Raw genomic sequence first — 16,691 nt, 5'->3', positions numbered from 1 at the left:
TGGAATTCAGAAGGATGAAGGGGGATCGCATTGAAACCTTTCGAATGTTGAAAGGCCTAGACAGAGTAGATGTGAAAAAGATGTTTCCCATGGTGGGAGAGTCTAGGACAAGAGGGCATAGCCTCAAGATAGAGGGGCGCCCTTTCAAAACAGATGTGGAGAAATATCTGTAGCCAAAGGGTGGTGAATTTGTGGAATTTGTTGCCACATGTAGTTGTAGAGGCCGGGTCATTGGGTGTATTTAAGGCAGAAATTGATAGGTTCTTGATTGGACATGGCTTCAAAGGCTACGGGAGGAAGGCCGGGAACTGAGGTTGAGGGGGAGATCTTAAAAAAAAGGATCAGCCATGATTGAATGGCGGAGCAGACTCGAAGGGCCAGATGGCCTAATTCTGCTCCTATGTCTTATGGTCTTCTGTTGTCATTTCTGCATCAGGTCATGTGCTGGATGTCGCCATCCATGCCACCAGAATTGAGAGTTTTTGGGGGCAATTTATGACTTACACTGTCACCTCAAGGTAAGTGTGTTGCAGACAGTATGGGGAAAGTGTTTCATTGGGGAAAGGGTAATTATGTTAGGCAGGAATTTGAGAGCATAAATTTGGAACAGATCGGAAGCAGAATCAGCATGTGACATGAAATTTGTTAACTTAGCAGTAGCAATTCGATGCAATACATAATCTAGCACAGAGAAAAAAAAATAAAGCATAATAAATTAAAAAGTAAATCAATTACGTATATTGAATAGATTTTTTAAAAAACATGCAGAAACAGAAATACAGTATATTTACACAAAAAAGTAAGGTGATGTCCAAAGCTTTAATGTCCATTTAGGAATCAAATGGCAGAGGGGAAGAAGCTGTTCCTGAATCACTGAGTGTGTGCCTTCAGTGATAGTAACAGTGAGAAAAGGGCATGCCCTGGGTGCTGGAGGTCCTTAATAATGGACGCTGCCTTTCTGAGACACTGCTCCCTGAAGATGTCCCGGGTACTTTGTAGGCTAGTACCCAAGATGGAACTGACTAGATTTACAACCTTCTGCAGCTTCTTTTGGTCCTGTGCAGTAGCCCCTCCATACCAGACAGTGATGCAGCCTGTCAGAATGCTCTCCAAGTATAACCATAGAAGTTTTTGAGTGTATTTGTTGACATGTCAGATCTCTTCAAACTCCTAATAAAGTATTGCCACTGTCTTGCTTTCTTTATGACTATGTTACTATGTTGAGACCAGGTTAGATCTTCAGAGATCTTGACACCCAGGAACTTGAAGCTGCTCACTCTCTCCACTTCTGATCCCTCTGTGAGGATTGGTATGTGCTCCTTCATCTTACCCTTCCTGAAGTCCACAATCAACTCTTTCGTCTTACTGACTTTGAGTGCCAGGTTGTTGCTGTGGCATCACTCCACTAGTTGACATATCTCACTCCTGTACGCCCTCTCGTCACCACCTGAGATTCTACCAACAATGGTTGTATCATCAGCAAATTTATAGATGTACTCTGAGAAATACACAACAGAAATCTGAAAGTTGTTTGCTGAGCACTTGCATTGGGTACTGGAGAGATTTGTACTATTGATTTAGGGAAAGGGCATTAGGATGAAGGAAACTTGGTTGACAAGAGATGTGGAATATCTAGTCAAGCCGAAGAAGAAAGTTTATTTAAAGTTTAAGAATCAAGGATCAGACAGGGCTCTCTGGAGTTGCAGGGTAGCTAGGAAGGAGATGAAGAATAGGAGTGTTAGAAGTTCAAAGTACATTTGTTATCGAAGTATACCTACCATATACAACCTTGAGATTCGTCTCCTTACAGGCAGCCACAAAACAACGACTGGCTAAAGGAGGAGGACCAGATGGTTGGAGGCTGCAAATATAATTCCTTTGTTCAAGGTAGGCAGTAGGAATAATTGTGGAAATTATAGATGAGTGATTTTTTTTTTTTACTTATGTGGTGGTAAAATTATTGGAGAAGATTCCTAGAAACAGGATTTCTGAGCATGTGGAGAAGCATAGTCTGATTAGGAATAGTCAACATGGATTTGTGAGTGTCAGGTCATGTCTCACAAGCCTGATTAAATTCATTGAGGAAGTTACAAAGCAAAGCACACATGACATAAGACAATTACTCATAGGAGCAGGAAAAGGTCACTCTCCCATTTCATCATGACTGATTTATTATTCCTCTCAACCCCATTCTCCTGCTTTCTCTTTGTAACCTTTGACACCCTTACTAATTAAGAGCCTATCAACCTATAAATATATCTAACGAATTGGCTTCCACAGCCATCTGTGACAATGAATTCCACAGATTTACCACTGTCTGGCAAAAGAAATTCATCCTCATCTCTGTTCTAAAGGGATATCCTTGTATTTCAAGGCTGTGCCATCTGGTCCCAGACTTCCCTAATACATGGAACATCCTCTCCACATGCACTCTATAGACAGATAGATACTTTATTGGTCCCAGAGGAAATCACAGGATTCTTAACAGGTGTTGCAGGAACAGAGGGATCTTGGGGTCCATATCCATTGATCTCTCAAGATTGTCATGCCAGTTGGTAAGATTGGAAAGAGGCATATGGTGTGTTGACCTTAATTAGTCAGGGGCTTAAGTTCAAGAGCTGTGAGGTAATATTGCAGCTCTATATGACTCTGGCTAGACCAGACTTGGAATTCTGTCTTCATTTCTGGTCATCTCATTATAGGAAAGATGTGGACATTTTAGAGAGGGTGCAGAGGAGATTTTCCAGGGTGTTGCCTGGGTTAAAGTGCAGGTCTTGTGAGAAAAGATTGAGTGAGCAAGGGCTTTTCTCTTTGGGGTGAAGGAAGATGAGAGGTCTGTTGATAGAGGTGTACAAGATGTTGAGGCATAGATCAAGTAGGCAGCCAGAAACTTTTTTCCAGGGGAGTAGGAGAGGGGAGTGCATTAATATGAGGGGCATAATATTAAGATGATTAGAAGAAATTTTAGAGGGGTATGTCAAAGTTGAGTCTTTTTTTTACAGAGTGGTGGTTGCATGCAACTCGCTGCTAGGGATGGCGGTAGAGGCTGGTACATTAGGGGGATTTAAGAGACTCATTGATGATAGAAAAATGGACAGCTATGTTGGAGAGAAGGGTTCAATTGATCTTGGAGTAGATTAAATGGCAGTACAACATCATAGGTCAAAGGGCTTTTACTGTGCTGCAGTGTTCTATGTTTTATGTTCTAAATTCTGAAGGATTCAAAATTGAGATAACATTAAATGATCTTGCCTGCCACATCAATATCTTGCAAAAAGCATCTCACAGCCATGGTGTTCCATGCTTAACAGTATGGGAAGATTGATCAATAGCTCCTTGGCCATTTCCTCGTATTACCATGGGGCCACTTGCAGACCCTCTGTTTGTGAATGGTTCCCTCTCCTCAGGGCAGCCTTTCCTTCAGTCTTACTCAGGCTGTCATGGAGAAGGGTTTTTGTGCTCAGACTTGCTGCTTGGTAGTTAGCAGGTCAGAGACGTCGCAGCTGCAAGCTCTGCATGCAACTTATGATGCATAGTTCCTACTGAGTGTATGAATCTGTGTGGCATAATGACTGAGCACCATCTTTCAACATGTTTTGGCATACATTCTAGTATTTTTAAGGAGGTCTGAGTGGACAGTGGCAGCACATGTAGCAGTATATCTTTAGCACAACATAAGAAGGTAAAATCCACAATTTATAGACTATTGTGTGACAATTGCAATCTTTTATCAGCATAGAAGCTTTTCCTGTCACAGTTCTAAAATTGGTGTATCATTAATTGTGCTTGAAGGCAAAGTAAGTTTAAATATTAGAACCCTGTTGCTGCCTGTGTAGCTGTATGAAAATTCACACTTTGGTTCATGGTATGAATTAAATATTTATTCAGAGGAAAATCTTCCATTTCCCTCCAAGGTTGAGGCAATTTTGTAGAAATCCTTATCAATTGGCTAGATACATACTGTTGCATGTTAAAAATGGTATTGCCAATGCTAATCACAATGTCGCATTATTACTTGACATGAAAATGCTGCAGAGAGAGACCTCTAGGCTGATTCTTGATGTCAGAACTGAAATGTGGTTGCCAGGGTAAGCTGTAACTTTTCAGGAACACAAAGGTCTAAATCGTTAAAAGATGAAAAAGGCAACTTATTCCAGATAGCAGTGCTTCACAAAAAATAGAATTAAAATAAGAAATGATTTCTAAATCAAGTTGTGAAGCAGCCTCTCTGGACTCATTGAGAGTTGGTTGGATACTGAGGGAATGAAATTAACTTCCACTTATCTCTAATTAATGTAATGTGCACCATCATTGAAAATTTTTAAAGAAACCTTTGTTGGGAAAAAGCTTGAAAGAATGTGTGGCCTTTGAAAAGGGGCTGAATGAAGAGTATTAAGATTCTAAACCTTACAAGTTTCCACCTTCCCACTCAGTGGATCATCAGTCACAGCATTGATTTCTCTTCAGTTCTGACAAGCACAAATATTCTCCTTTTCCAGTGACTATCTGTTTTCTTTTGTATGCCAAGATATTTAATAATTAATAAGAAAATGTTTGTGATTTAATGTATTACATTCATAAAATCTTAATATGCAAATTATAGACATCAAACAACTTACCTTTTTCTTAACAAACTAGGAATCACAATGCAAATTAAAGTATATTTTTCACTTCTGTAGATTTAACATGTAGTGAGCATCTCTATTAAATACTACAGAGAAATGAGAAAATTGATACGGACATTAAAACTGTTACATTTAGGTTTAAGTTGCCTATTGCCAGTAGCACATTGCAATCCTTGCACTCAATTATGGCCTTCTGTGCACTTTGTATTATATTATTTCTCTGATAGAATCTTAAATGTTTGGCTGATTCTCCCTAGTGTTTCTAGAGGAAATCGTGAATGCTCAACTGCTTCCAGGTATGTAAATCTTAGATGTTCATAGGTCTACTAAATCCATTATGTACTGATAGATGGATGTTGTGCCATCTGCCACTTACTGGACCTCTTATAGCAGATGTCAGAGCTTAATTGTGCTGGGAGCTCCAGTATTATGAAGGATTTTAGACCACATTGATTTTACAATTGGACACCGAAAATGGAGATCAAGAAAAATAAGTTCAAACTTTGAATATTTTTAGATTTTGTTGCTGCTTTAATGTGTTCATTTTCTGTGTTTTTGTAATCACGAGCAATTATAATTTTGAATATCTCTGAATAATTGAGGTGCATTACTGTTGCAAAGGTTTGATTGGATGTGTGATACTACCCCTAAGCGGTCTCCTTTCATAGCCTATTGGCAATTTTGGAAATGTTGCCTGAGGCAATACCATTCCTTGCAGGACACTACCTAAGCAACACACACAAAATGTTGGGGGAGCTCAGCAGGCCAGGCAGCAACTATGGAAGACAGTACAGTCGACATTTCAAGTTAAGACCCTTTGGCAGGACAGCATGGTTAACCCCTGCATCAGGGATGTGGGTGTGGAGTAAGATCTCAGCCTGACCTACCTGACAAATATAGTTACTAGTTTCTGTAACGGTTGTGCAACAAAATTTGTGTCTTGGTTCTAGGAGTATGGCAGAGAATTAGGACATCACTGGCAATTCTGGGGAAAATGGAAAGAAAAACGTTACTAGAATGTAACCTGAGTTTTTTACTAGAATGTTACCTGAGATTCATCACCTAAGTTACAGAGAAAGGTTGAATAAGTTAGGTCTTTATTCTTTGGAGCGTAGAAGGTTGAGGGGGGACAATAGAGGTATTTAAAATGATGAGGGGGGTAGATAGAGTTGACGTGGATAGGCTTTTTCCATTGAGAGTAGAGAAGATTCAAACGAGGACATGAGTTGAGAGTTAGGGGGCAAATGATTAGGGGTAACATGAGGGGGAACTTCTTTACTCAGAGAGTGGTAGCTGTGTGGAGCGAGCTTCCAGCAGAAGTGGTAGAGGCAGGTTCGATATTGTTATTTAAAGTAAAATTGGATAGTTATATGGACAGGAAAGGAATGGAGGGTTATGGGCTGAGTGCAGTTCGATGGGACTAGGTGAGAGTAAGCGTTCGGCAAGGACTGGAAGGGCCGAGATGGCCTGTTTCCGTGCTGTAATTGTTATATGGTGATAAATAGGTTTCACCTTTCAAAAATGTGGAAAGTTGGTAAATGTTTGCATTGCTTGCTCATTAGAAAGTGTGCATTTTTGTCAAATAACAAGGAATTGCACCTTGTAATCCATGAGGGGATAACCATATGAAAATAGTAAATGATAAAGGTAGGAAGGACTGCTAGTACAGAACAATAGTGAAATTTATCCAGGCGCAAACCTTTCCAATCTCTAGAGCAATGGTTCTCAAGCTTTTTATGCTGTAGATCCCTACTGTTAACCGAGGGGTCCATAGATCTTAGGTTAGGACCCCTGCTCTGGAGGAAGAAGAGCAATTACGATGTCACTAAACCTCCATGATAACAAATATGGAGTTTCTCCTGAAACAAAGTGGTAATAGAGCAAAGTTCTTAAATATTACGCCAGATCTGAAGTGCTGCTGAATTTTGAGTGCTTATGTTCTTTGTATTTGCTGTACATGTTAAGTATGTGCTAAAATGTTTCAGAATTCTTTGGCTGTTGCCTGTCACTCCACAATTGCTGAAGGTATAAATTATTGACATGTTATCTTAAAGCCTCCTCCAGGATATACTGTAACTGTGCTACATTTTGAATGGAGACACGTCGTAACTTTCAAGCATCCACATGTTTCTATTACTCCCAACATTTGTATCTTAATCCCTCTTTTTGGTTACATGTGATTATATTCTGCAAGACATAATTTTATTTCAAGGTCAGAAATGTCTTTTTCTCTGCAGTGTAGTGATATTTTTATTTATTCCTAGTTGTCAAGATGGATGTTTTTACTTGGGCTCACAGAGTCACCAAGCATGTCTTATTATTTTAACAAGTCCTTGTTTTTGAAGCCTGCCATGAACATATTAATAGCTTAAGGGAGGGGACAGGAATATTCAATTTAATGGTCTTTAGGAAGGTCAAATTTGACGTAAGAGCTCTGGAAGTCTATTCTGAAGGGAGCCTGATTAAGACTATTGAGAGTTTGCACACCAGTTCACTTCAAGGACTGATGATTCTGTTTCTCTCACAGGATACTTTTCACAAGCCATAGACGAAACAAAATTCTTCTTGTTGCTTCTGGGGACCTACCTGATGCTTTTCTTATGCATATTAATAAGAATTCTTCAGTCTTTAGTGTATAAATGCATTTTCCTTCATGCAAATAAATCAAGAGAGCTTTATATTTGTTGAAATTATGATTTTGATGAAGTTATTGACCAGAGCAGATTAAAACCCCAGTAATGCACCAGCTGTGATTACATTGATAATAAGTAAACAGTTGATATATTTATAACTATATTTTAGACAATGTATGTAATTGCATATTCTATGATTGGTAGTACTATTAAAATATAGTCTTATTTTAATAGCCTGTAATTGCTACCTAAATTAATTGGTGATGTACGGATTTTTTTTTTGGAATGAGCGTATTTTGGAATTACGGCCAATTCCTATTTGCCCTTGAGCTGGTGATGATGAGCCATCATCTTGAGCAGAGGCAAATGTGTCCAACAGAACAGCATACTTGGCCACCTCAGTAGGCAGTTGTGATGCATACTGCTGTGAGTCTTGGGACAGAGGTAAGGCTGAACTGAGGAAGCATAGCACATCCTTATCCTGAAGGACAGGTGAGCTTTGTTGACAATCCAGTAGTTTGGTCGTCTTCATTATTAAGTTGGTACTTTTATTTTTAAATACTGCATTTTTGATTAAAATCAGTCAATTAACCTGGAATAAATAAATTCTAAGCTACAATATAGGATTTAAACTTGACTCTTTTAAAAAAAAATTAGTCTAGTACTAGCCTGTGATGAAACCACGGCATCACCATTGTGTTCCATGTTAGAAATTTTCGGAATTACAATTTGTTTAAATATTTATGACTTGCAAAAATTCCTGAGAATGAATATTACTGTACAGTTAACTGTACAGTAATTATCAAGCACAATAAATTTTAATTTGTAAGTAACGAACTACCGAGAAGAGGGACTAGTGCCACCTGATGAAGGGTCCTCTGCTGGAAATGCTAGCGCTCCTGAGATGTTTGGTCAGCTCTGATGTTTCCGCACGTGCTGCCTGACTATTGAGTCTTTTCAGCATTCTCTTTTAACTTTTATAGGGTCCCAGTTATAGAGAAGCAGCAAGGCAAAGGGCTCACCAAGTTCACACTGACTATTAACCAAGCACTCGTTCCACACAGCACCTGAGGTCTGGATTGAACCTGGGTCTCTGGCACTGTGAAGCAGCAGTTCTATTAATTGCACACTATGCTGTTGTCAATCACAATGTAACTGAAAGACTGTGTTTCCTTGGCAAAGGCATGAATGTTTGAGAAGTCAGAAATACATGCACTATACAGAGCGGAATTGTGTACATAATGGTCTACTTCTACATGTAGTTGACTATGTATGCATTTTATCAAATGATTTCTCAAAATCAGTTGTCCTTCTAAACTTTTATTCTGCTTCCAGACTAAATACCACAGTACATTGTTTGCCAACAATTTTTTGCATATGCATGGGCATGGACTGTTATTTCAGTGTAGTTTTGTAGAAAGCAAGAAGTTTACTAAATGGATCAATCATGTCGAGTTTGTTCAGTAGCAGCAGAACTAAACATGACAGCTCTGATATTGAGGTAGAAATAATAGGAAATACCATAAGCTTTAACTATTGCAGAGCAAAATTGCATATGAGATATGTCATACTTTCAATATCTTCTGTTGCATAATATGCTTTGCAACTTTTTTTATTTGAAGCTCATTGTCTCATTGCAATAATGGAATTACAGTAATAGTAATTGTGGTCATTCATTAAATGCCAACCATGTGTTGTTAGTAGCAACCATGCTTCAGGCACAACATTATGGGTTCAAAGTGCAAGTCCCACTCAGAGTTTCTAGCACAGAAATCTAGATGTGCTTCAATGGAGAAGTGAAGGAGTGGTAAGTCACAGTGCAATGTTTTTGATGAAAAATTAAATTAAGGTTGTGGCCCACTAGTCCTACTGTTTCCTAAGATTGATATAAAAGGTGACATTATTTTGTCACTTCTGTTGCCTTTGTCACCAAAGCTGACGTTATTTTGAAGAAATGAGTACTGTAATGTCCAGCTGGGGAAGATGGTGCCAGTGATTAACTCAACCAAGGATGACATCCTCTAAGTGGTTCACAAAACTTCTTTCACTTCTTTTTCTTTCAAATTTCATTGTGTTACTGTTGGAGCCTGTGATCTACACTATGGTGGTGTGTTTTCAGGCCAACTGAGCGACCTGGCACTTCGCCATCTCCAAGGTGGTTCTGTGAGGTTTTGAGTGGTGTGTGGCCTGGAGATGGGGTGCAAGCCCATGATGGACCAATCTTGTAAGTAAAGCATCGAAAAAGGTTGAAATTGTCAAGGCAAGAGCGGAAGGTAAGCAGGTATCAGTGCCATCTACCAGCCTCTGGTTCTCCGCTGCTGGAGTAAGGTGTATGTGGTGGTCTCTCTCTCCCTCTTGCTCCATGCTACCACAGGATGATGCCAGAGTCCTGGGTCTTAGGCAAGGTTTAATCATGCAGTTTGTGGATTGGACTCTAGTTCACATTATGATGTGTGTTTGGTTTCTGGTTGCTCTTTTTTGCTACTATATTTTTAAATTTGTTTAGGATGGACTGACTCTGTGGCCTGAAGTTAACAAATGACACAGAGCTCGGTTGAACAGAACTGAGCTGAACTGCATATGCCTGGACCGGTTGGATAATTTGTGGTTTGGTGTTCTACATTCTGTATTTCAAATTTTTTTTTGCCATTTGTGTGATTTGTTCTTCTTTTTGCATGTTGGAGGTTTGATGTTTCTCTTTCTTTGTTTCATGGCTATCTGTGGGAAGACATACATACTTTGATAATAAATGTACTTTGAATCTTAATTCTTGGTTTCTTTCCCAAAACTTTTAACCCTCCATCAAAATCAAAAGGATCAAACTATCATATAATTTCCTACATTCTCACTTGAGAATTGTTGTATACACATTGACTGCATTCTTTCCTGTGTTACAATATGATTACACTTCAGGTGTGTCAACTTGGCAGTGAAGAGCTTTGAGCTGAACTGAAACTGTGGAAAGCATGATTTTTATAGGCCTTTTTAATTGTACAAGTCCTAGTGGGAGAAGATTCGAAAAGAAATCTTGTCAATGCATGTTATTGTCCCAAACTGTAAGTGTGGTGGTGAATTTCAAGTACTGCTTGTTTGTTGATCAGGTGCATACACATTATTGGCATTTTTTCCTCTCCACATCATTACCCTTCCTTTTAAGCTTCTTGTCTCATTCACCATCTTATCCAACTCTGTCAGTAAAGTTTTTTTTTGTCAGCAGTTCATTGTTTAGACTCACTGACCTCTACCTGCTCTTTCCCTGCTGTTTTATCTTTGTGTTTTTTTTTCCCTTCATTAAACCTCGCTTGCTGTTACATCCAGTTTTGCTATCCACCTGTGTGCTCGCTGTTCATGGGGTTGTAGGCAAATGGCTGTCATTGCAACATTTGCCTCCTACATCCCCATTTTCACCCAATTAGCGCTTGTATTTCACTGTGTCCCATATGAATTCCTCCCACGAATTACTGCTTTGAGTTGATGTTTTATGGTACAGTTGCCATGTTTGCAATTTTAATTTCAGGTTGCATGTTGACTCCAACCAGCCTAGCTGTGCAAAGTTCAGGTTTGGCTGCTGAATTCTGAAGAGTTATTTTTCATTATTTTTGGCTATTAAGGAGCTTAGCAACTATCCACTTCTACAGCAACAAGCAACAAGCTGCAAGACCATACTGCAGTGAGCAGCAACTGCAGGAGGAAAGGCATTGCTGAGGTCTTTCCACTGATGCTTCTCAACAACTGTGTTCTTCCAGTAAATTGTCTGTTGCTCCAGATTCTAGCATCTCTTGTCACTTGTGTGTCCACTCTCTTCTATAGGTTCAAGTATTGATTCCCTTCCTTGCTTGCTTGTCATAATGATGCTAACAACTGACAAAGTTTGCTCCTCCTTCTGTAGCCTAAATAATTAAAAAAAATTAGTCATAGAGAATGCAAATGAGCCCTTCTGTGGGGTATGTCTATCAATTACCTATCTACACTTTTCCCATTCACTTGCACTTATTCTCCTGTGACAACACATTTCATGTGTACATCTTAACACTGCATAAGTGTGGTAAAGGTCTCTGCATTCACCTCCTAGATTCCAGTCCCATAGTTTGAAACCGATATTTGCTCAAACCCCCTCTAAATCGCCAATCCCTTAATTGCATGCTCTCTAGTTAAGGACACCCCTGTGAAGGGAAATTCTTGTATACCTGAAATGAGTACTTTGTTAACTTATTCTGCTCCAAAGAAAACGAACCTAATCTCTCCTCATAGCTCAAATATTCCATCCAAAGTAACTGGAACTGCACATGGTATCCCAACTTGGGCTTAATTAATATTTTAAATGCTTACACCATAACCTCTGTGCTCTTGTATTCTTTGGCAATGATTTAATATGATTCCTTAACCTCCTTATCTACCTGGCCTGCAGCCTGCAAGGATCCTTGGATGTGTACACCAAGGTACCTCTGTCATTAAATCCTACCATTATTGTGGACATATTTTCCAAAATAGTCATTTCAAGTTGTATCCTTGTATTTTTCAGTGTCAAATTCCATTTGTCACTTATCTGCCCATCTTACCAAATTATCAATGTCATACTGTAATCAAGAACTTTCATCCTCACTAACCACAACACTAATTTTTGTATTATATGCAAATAACATTCACCTGTCCCATGCCACACATTTCTGATGTTGGTCTTGATTAGCCACAATTTTATTCTTATGAGTAACTGCAAATCTAAAACCTGAGTGTTTGATGCTGCAGACTTTGTGTCTGTGGTGCTAATTTAATTTCCTTGTCCAGCTGCTTACTCTCACTAATCAAACAATGAGCTTCCTTGGTGTTGACATCCAGGTGCTTTTTAAATTCTGCTTGATCTTGTCTGATGCTAATACCATCCTTTATGCCTCTTATCATCTGCAGGCCCAGTGTTTTCATTATTTTTCAATTTAAAGCTTGCACAGATGTTAATTCATCCTGAACTCTCAAACTTCCCTAATGAAATTCGCTCTTTCTATCTTCCTTAACCTTTAATAGCCTCCTTCCTCTCAGAATATTAGTTTTAAATTGCTGGTTTTCTTCATTGAAATCCAAGTGTAACCTTGTCCACCCATGTACTGGCACCACCTTTAGCCTCACTATTCGAATACTATCAATTCACCTAATGGTTCTGCCCAGTGCAATCCATTGCTGCACCAACAACAGGTTTGGGGAGGTTGGGGAATGACCTAGTGGAAGAAGGCCACAACAGTCAGGACTCTGGCACTGAGCCTGGTTCTGTGGTTCAGCAAGGAAGGCGGGAGAAGAGGCCACCTATATTGATAGGGAATCACTATTTAGAACAGACAGGAGGTTCTGTGGACGAGAATGAGATTCCTGGATGGTATGTGCCTCCTGGGCACCGGGGTCAGGGATATCTTGGATTAAGTTCATAGCATTTTTAAGTGGGGAAGTGAGCAGCAAGAGGTTGTGGTCCACGTCAGTACCGGTGACATGGGTAGGAAAGGCGATGAGTTTGTGCAAAATGAGTCAGGGAGTTGGGTGCTATGTTAAAGGATAGGACTTCAGGGATGTGATCTCAGGATAGCTACCGGTGCCATGAGCTACTGAGCTCATAAATAGAAAGGTAATACAGTTTAACACATGGCTAAGGAGTTGCTGCAGGAGGAAGGGCTTCAGATTTTTGGATCATTGGGCTCTTGCAGGGAAGATGGGACCTGTACAGGCAGAATGTTTTGCAACTGAACTGGAGGGGAATATCTTTGCGAGGAGGTTTGTTAGTGCTGCATGGTGCAGTGGGTGGGGTGGTTGTGGATGTGGTTTAGACTAGAGTTACAGGGGATAGGAACCAGAGCACCTAACCAGATAATGGAATGGTCGTGGGGAAAAATGCTAAGCCCACAAAGCCAGGGATCAAAAGGTTGAGTGTGGCTGGACTAATATTTTGAGTTGTGTTTACTTCAATGCAGGAAAGGCAATGAGCTTAGGGTATGGATCATCACACAGTATCAGAAAGGATCTGGCAAGTGTGGATTGGGACAAGTTGTTTTTCGGGCAACGATGTGCTTAGTTACTGGAAGGCATTCAGAAGAGAAATATTGAGAGTACAAAGTTTGTATGTTCTTGTCAGAATAAAAGGTTAACAGGTTTAGGGAATCTTAGTTTTAGAGAGATATTGAGGCCCTGGTGGTGAAGAAGAAGGAGGAGGAGGAGGGACATAGCAGGTATAGACAAGAAGGAACAAATGAGGTATTTGAGGAGTATAAGAAATGCAAGAGAACACTTAAGGAGGGAATCTGGAGAACAAAAAGATGCAATGAAGTTGCTCTAGCAGACAAGGTGAAGGAGAATCCCAAGGGTTTCTATAGATATATTAAGAGCAAAAGGAGAGCAAGGGACAAAATCAGTTATCAGGAAGATTGGAGTGGTCAACTCTGCATGGACGTGAAAGAGATTGGGAATACAGGTGTGACCTGCTTTTCGAATGTTCCCTTTACGACACCTCGCTGTTACGAAGACCTACATTAGTTACATGTTTTTGGTAACAGAAAGTGTTTTCACTGTGAGGAAAAAGGCAACGTGCGATAAAAGGCAGTGTGCGCCCCAAGCAGCAAAGCTCCTCCCCCAGAACTGCGTTCTAGCTGACATTGCTTAAACACGTGCCTGTGAGCATCTGTGCATTATGTCAATTTACTTTGAGTATCCGTTTGCAAGATGAGTTCCAAGGTATCGGAAAAGCTTAAAAGAGCTCGTAGGGGTGTTGCACTTAGCGTAAAACTAGACATAATTAAGCATTTCGATCGTGGTGAATGAAGTAAGGACAAAGTGAGTTTGGCTTGTGGAAGTTGCGAAGATGATGTTGAAGAGGTTTTGGCATCCCATGAGGAAGAACTGATAGATGAAGAGCTGATGCAATTGGAAGAGGAAAGGGTAACAATCGAAACCGAATGCAGTAGCGAATGGACCGAAAGTGAAGTCGTCCAGACACTGAACATGAAGCAACTGCGTGAGATTTTCGCTGCAATGGTTGCAGAAATGTACGACTTTAATTTTGAAAGGGTACTTAGGTTTAGGGCATATTTGCAGGATGGTTTGAGTACTTACAAAGAACTGTATGATAGAAAAATGCGCGAGGCTAAGCAGTCAAGCATACTGTCGCTTTTCAAGCCTTCCACATCAGTCACAGCAGACGACAAACCTCGACCTTCGACATCGAGGCAGGCAGAGATAGAAGAAGATGACCTGCCTGCCCTAATGGAAGCAGACGATGATGGGATGACACCTCAGTGTCCCATCACCCCAGTGGTCCCAACCTCCAGGCCGCAGACCGATACATTGCTGCGAAGCATGCCATGGTGCAGCAGTAGCCGGGACGCACCCAGCGCATCTTTAAGAAAAAAGCCAAAATAAACAAGCTAACTAATTAGGTGCCACCCGGCACGTAAATGTCGGCCCAAATCAGAGCCGATTGCCGATTGCGTTGCCTCTGATCTGGGCTGACATCTACGTGCCGAGCGGCACCTAATTAATTAGATTGTTTATTTTGACCTTTTTCTTAAAGATGTGCTGGGTGCATCCTGGCCACCACTGCACCCCTACATTCTTCGCGGATCGGTATCCTTCTGCGGCCTGGAGGTTGGGGGCCACTGCACCACCCCAACCTCCGACGACTCAGTCTAATACACCATGATCAATGTGCTCAACAAGCTGTCTTCCTGATTCCCGTAAGTGATACTACGCTGTACATACATTATTTCTACTTTATATAGGCTGTGTATTTTTATATGTTATTTGGTATAATTTGGCAGCTTCTTAGCTTAAGGGTTACTGCAGAGAGTGTTTCTGCCGAGAGCGCTTGCGTGAGATTTTCGCTATGGTGGGCAGTGTGACAATGATTGTAGAAAAGTATTTCTACTTTATATAGGCTGTGTATTTATCATATCATTCCTGCTTTTACTATATGTTACCGTTATTTTAGGTTTTATGTGTTATTTGGCATGATTTGGTAGGTTATTTTTTGGGTCTGCGAATGATCACAAATTTTTCCCATATACAGGTGTCCCCCACTTTTTGAACGTTCGCTTTATGAAACCTCACTGTTACTAAAGACCTACACTAGTTCCCTGTTTTCGCTTTCAGAAGGTGTTTTCACTGTTACGAAAAAAAGCAGCACGCAATAAAAGGCAGCACGTGCCCCGAGCAGCCGCTTTCTCCCAGATTCGGAATGGCATTCTCACCGGCATTGCTTAAACACATGCCTGTGAGCATCTGTTAGCGAGATGAGTTCTATGGTATCAGAAAAGCCTAAAAGAGCTCGTAAGGGTGTTACACTTAGCGTAAAACTAGACATAATTAAGCATTTCGATCGTGGTGAACGAAGTAAAAACAAAGTGAGTTAGGCTTGTGGAAGCTGATGAACATGATGTTGAAGAGGTTTTGGCATCCCATGACCAAGAACTGATAAGTGAAGAGCTGATGCAATTGGAAGAAGAAAGGATAACAATCGAAACCGAATGCAGTAGCGAACTGAACGTGAAGCAACTGCGTGAGATTTTTGCTGCATTGATAAAGTATGACTTTAATTTTGAAAGGGTACGTAGGTTTAGGGGATATTTGCAAGATGGTTTGAGTCCTTACAAAGAACTGTATGATAGAAAAATGCACGAGGCTTAGCAGTCAAGCAAGCCTTCCACATCAACCACAGCAGACAACGAACCTCGACCTTCGACATCGAGGTATGCAGTCATAGGAGAAGATGAGCTGCCAGCTCTAATGGAAACAGACGACGAGATGACACCTCAGTGTCCCACCACCCCAACACCCAGGCCACGGACAGATACCGATTCACGGAGAATGTAGCAGTAGCCGGGAGGCACACAGCACATCTTTAAGAAAAAATACGAAATAAACCTGCTAATTAATTAGGTGCCGCCCGACACGTAATTTCCGGCCCAGACCAGAGATGAAGCAATCGGAAATGGGCACTGATCTGGGCCGACAATTAGGTGCCGGGCGGCACCTAATTAATTAGCATGTTTATTTTGGCTTTTTTCTTAAAGATGTGTTGGGTGCCTCCCGGCTACCGCTGCATGCTTCGCGGTAATGTATCGGTTGGTGGCCTGGAGGGTGGGGGCCACTGCACCACCCAAACTGCGACGACTTAGTCTAACACACTACCATCAATTCCTGTAAGTGATACTACACTGTACATACATTATTTCTAGTTTATATAGGCTGTGTATTTTTACGTGTTATTTGGTATGATTTGGCAGCTTCATAGCTTAAAGGTTACTGGAGAGCACTTGCACGGTCTTTTTGCCAACAGCGCTTGCGTGAGATTTTTGCTACGGAGAACAGTGCAGTAATGATTGTGGAAAAGTATTTCTACTTTATATAGGCTGTGTATTTATCTTATCATTCCTGCTTTTACTATATGTTACTGTTATTTTAG

General features: G+C 40.6%; 1 protein-coding gene across 2 annotated transcripts in view; it reads left to right on the top strand.

The window, feature by feature from the left end:
- Positions 1-16,691, top strand: part of xkr7b (XK, Kell blood group complex subunit-related family, member 7b) — a 253,261-nt gene that overhangs the window by 35,515 nt on the left and 201,055 nt on the right. The window contains exon 1 of one of the 2 annotated variants that reach the window (XM_063030590.1): positions 1,844-1,887. The exons of the other annotated variant lie outside the window; for it this stretch is intronic. The gene's annotated coding sequence lies outside the window, so the exon portion shown is untranslated. Of the gene's footprint in view, positions 1-1,843; positions 1,888-16,691 lie in introns of those variants that run through there. 2 annotated transcript variants of the gene reach the window in all.

The sequence above is a fragment of the Mobula hypostoma genome, chromosome 2 (genome assembly GCF_963921235.1).
Source record: "Mobula hypostoma chromosome 2, sMobHyp1.1, whole genome shotgun sequence".
NCBI lineage: Eukaryota > Metazoa > Chordata > Chondrichthyes > Myliobatiformes > Myliobatidae > Mobula > Mobula hypostoma.
Note: the sequence above shows the minus strand (reverse complement) of the source record. Positions and strands in the feature narration are given on the sequence as shown.